Source organism: Psammomys obesus, unplaced genomic scaffold, assembly GCF_907164565.1.
Source record: "Psammomys obesus unplaced genomic scaffold, mPsaObe1.curated_primary_1811, whole genome shotgun sequence".
In the NCBI taxonomy this organism is placed as follows: Eukaryota; Metazoa; Chordata; class Mammalia; order Rodentia; family Muridae; genus Psammomys; species Psammomys obesus.
This window is the reverse complement of record NW_026589980.1, coordinates 268,131-272,070: the sequence shown is the minus strand read 5'-3', so window position 1 is coordinate 272,070 and position 3,940 is coordinate 268,131. Positions and strand designations below refer to the sequence as shown.

The 3,940-nt window shown below is 45.4% G+C and overlaps 2 non-coding genes across 2 annotated transcripts; one reads left to right on the top strand and one right to left on the bottom strand.

The window, feature by feature from the left end:
• Nucleotides 1-654: 654 nt before the first annotated feature.
• Trnac-gca (transfer RNA cysteine (anticodon GCA)) lies at nt 655-726 on the bottom strand. Its single transcript has one exon. It is a non-coding gene; the product is annotated as a tRNA-Cys (tRNA).
• A 1,466-nt stretch (nt 727-2,192) lies between these two features.
• Nucleotides 2,193-2,264, top strand: Trnac-gca (transfer RNA cysteine (anticodon GCA)). Its single transcript has one exon. It is a non-coding gene; the product is annotated as a tRNA-Cys (tRNA).
• Nucleotides 2,265-3,940: the final 1,676 nt, after the last annotated feature.

Genomic DNA, 3,940 nt, shown 5'->3' with positions numbered 1-3,940 from the left:
CCTGAGCCCACTTCACACTGCTGTCCTGGGTTAGCTCCTGAGCTGGCTAGCTGCCTTCCACCTGGGACCCCAGACACCCCTCTCTTCCTCCCCTGAATGCAGAATGGGCTGTCACTCAGAAGTTCTCACAGTGCCTTAGCTGGCACTTCATCAAGATTCCTCTCTGTCTGGTACAGTCTTTAGCCTCTGAGGATGAAGGAAGTGAGCAGTGGGCTCTGGAAGAGGGAGAGAAGCTCATGGGGAAACATCTACCCTACACAGAGAGCTGGTTCTGTGATTGGTCTCCTTAGTTCTGACCACAGGTTCCCAGATAGCCATGGAGAAGATATTTTATGGTTAGCCTTCCCTTTCTGGTCCCTGGACACTCACTATCTCTTGTGGGTCTGGATAGTCCCACAATTCTCCATCATAGTCCTTGCCTTCTCTTTACAAGCCAACAGATTGAGAGAAACTAGATACATGCAGGAAGAGGGGAGACAGGTAATAGGAATGTTAGGGACACTGAGCATGTAGGAAGAGATGGAAACCATGATCTATCCACATGGTGAGCGGGCTGGAGCTGCCAGCTCTGCTGAGGACCAGAACTGCAATGAATGGAAGAAATATATGACTGAGCATGTATGCTTGTCACATGAATAAAAACAAATTTATAATAGAGGGCACCTGGATTTGAACCAGGGACCTCTTGACCTGCAGTCAAATGCTCTACCCCTGAGCTATACCCCCACTTACACATAACTTCTTGTTAGCACTCCTTTAACCATGGCAATGCACCCAACCTGCCCATATGTTTATAATCTGCTCTGGCCTCATTCTTCACTACAGCCTGTTACAGTCATGTCCAGCTTTTAGTTGGATGACCTTCTATGTTTATTTCATGATGACTTGTTACCATGTGTATAATTGTTGTGAAGATATCTGGTAGAAATTTTGTTTTTCCTGAAGTTAATGAGAATCTTATGTGTAACCTGCTTCATTTCCTTTAAATATCTACATCCTCTTTAAACATTGAGTTCTCTATTGAGTTCTTTTAGGATAATTTTCTATGCATAGATCATCAAGTAATGAACATTTCTACTTTCTGTTTCCCAGTAGAGACCCAGGCTCCTGCTCCTTTTGTTCTGGTTGCCCCCAAAGCACATTGCATGGTCAAGACTCTGTGACTTCCTTCACCTTCACCAGAACATTCTTTCTTTCCACCATCTCTCCTGTGTGCAAATGTCTCTTTCCCATATTCCAAGTTCTTGAGTGTTTCTAATCAGAATGACATTCCTTCTTTTGGGAAATGAACCCTTCCTGTGAGAGGTGAAGGAAAGTAACATTTCTGGCCTTTGTATTCCCGATGAGGCCTATGCTTCTTCCCACAGGATACACTGAGATTTTTTTTTTTCTATAATAAGTTACCTTGTAACAGTAGGATTTAAATAAGGAGGATAGGAGAGAAGGCTAAAGGAAGGATTGTAGGAAGGCACAACTACACAGAAACCAACTATCGAGAGGTTCATAAAACATACAGTTATAAGAAAGGAATTTAGGTGCCAGTCCAAAAATCTCCAGTGCAAGGAATGAGCTAAATCTTTTTGAATTTGCTGGTCAAAGAGGTCTCATGAACTCCATCTCCACATCACCAGTTATTCCCAAGGCTATTGGTTGCTCTCTACAGCATGGTGGTAAGGCCCTATTGCTGATAACAAAATATGTTTCTTTTAAAATATTTTCATTATTTATTTGAGATTTCATACCATGTGTCTTGATCATATTCACCTTCACCTCCTTCTCGTAACTCCTCTTCACAGAGCCATCCCTCCTCTACCCCCCAGGCTTCGAGTCCTCCAATTCCTGCTGTCCACATGCTGCTAGTGAGGAGCCGTCAGCTGCAACATGGTTGACTTATCATGAGCCACACCCTTAAAGAAAACGTTTTCTCTCCCTTGTAAGCCATCAGTTGCTTAACACCCAGATGGCTGGGTTTGGCTTTTATGGGTGGGTGTGTAGAGTGAGCTAAATGCAGAGTTCCAGGCTGTGAACTAGGATAGAAGATGCTGGTCATGAGGAGGAGGCAGACAGCGGTGCAGAGCTGGCTCAGGGTTGGGCCTCATGAAAGAAAGCAGATGGTGTTAGAGTACTAGCAAGTCATGTCAGGGAGTGCAACACAGGTTCAGAAATGTTTATTGGATGTACATGAGGCAGCTGGGGGTATAGCTCAGGGGTAGAGCATTTGACTGCAGATCAAGAGGTCCCTGGTTCAAATCCAGGTGCCCCCTTCTTATTGTCTCCTTTCAATACTAGTATTAGTTAACACAGCTGAATGATGTCCTGGGTTCCCTTGTGCTGTGTATTCTGCTCAGGCCTAGTCTCTGCTTTCTTCTCTGAGAGGAACTAGTGTAGTACTCAATGTGAGACAAAACTGGGACTCTTGTGGCACAGGCGGCACTGTAAGGCTCACTCAGTGCAGTGAGGAGTCCTATGAAGTGGAGTGGACTTCTTCCTCTGGAAACTTTCCATAAAAGTCCTTCCTGATCCCCTTGTCAGGGTGCTCCTCACTTCCAGTCTCCCCTACACACACCCTGTGCTTTGGTTCCTTTCAGGAAAGACTATGATCCATAAATTTGACTCCTAGTTACACTAAGACTCTGAGGAAAAAGGAGAATGACTTGACTTCTGTTTGTGTCCTCAACATGGCTGACAGTGACCAGAGGCTAGTAAGTTCCATTGGTGTTTATTGGGTGAATAAATGATGGTGTGAAGTAATGAGCACCGTACTGATGTCTTGGAGAATAAAGTTCTCTCTGGGCTGTAGGGCTGGGCTATTGAAGACCCAGAACCAGCAGCTCTTGCCTTGGCCACTTGATTGTGGATTTAAGGAAAACACCACAGGCATCTAGGTCTGAAGCAGATGTCTATGTAGCACATCCAGAAAGATTGGGCATCGAGGTGGGCTAACTAAGGTTGGGGAGGAGAAGGGTGGAGGGCAGGCTTAAATACAAAAATATTGCCAGGTTCGAGATCATTAGAGGAAGCAACAGATCATGAACACATAGGAAGCCTGGTGTGGCGCCAAGGTTGAAGGGGTGCTAATCAGGTGTCACCTCACCTATAAGTGCGAGTATACCTCAGGGGCAAATACCCATACACATAATTAAAAAAAAAGACTGTAGGACATGGTGGTGCCGCACAGCGGGGCGAGCGGGACAAATTCACCCACAGACTGTGCTGAACAGAATTACAGAGCGTCCTCTGATTCATGACATCCCTCCTCGATGTAAGGTTTATGGAGAGGCTAATTAAGAATTTCTGAACTAGACACAGATCATTAACCATTGATGGGACTCTTGCTTATGGCTGATATCCGATGTTTCCAAAGGACACTGACAAGGTCCTAGGACAACACTAAATAGAGAAGACAATTTTAGTCTTGCAAATGAAGGGAAACAGTGGTAGGCATCCCCTGGATTTGAACTCGGAACCTGAGTCTGCAGTTTAAAACTCCAACCTGATGTATACCCCTGTGGCGTGAGAGTTTCCTTGGTGCATTTCACCTGTGTTACCATGACTGTGGGTCCCGTAACATGCTGTGCAATTCAGTAAAGCATACCCCTCCCCGGGTGACTCAGACTCGGATTTCCTGCTCCTCTGCCAGAGGCGCCTCACAGGTTCTTTTCCACCACGAATCACAATCTGAATTCCTACAATGAGCCAGGGGTCTGCCTTCTCCTCACTCAAGCCTGGAGGAGTGTATGGAGGAGGCTGGGGGATAAAGGCTTGGAGCAGAGTTCCCACGAGGACCATATGGTGCACAGTCATTTGAACCCACTTCTCAAAAGCTCTCCATGAGCACGATGCAGCTCAGTAACACATATCTGAACATATGAGGTCTCGTGGAATTGTTAATTTTTCTGTGTTCTTTTTCATCTAAGAGAATGTATCAGGCATCACTTTA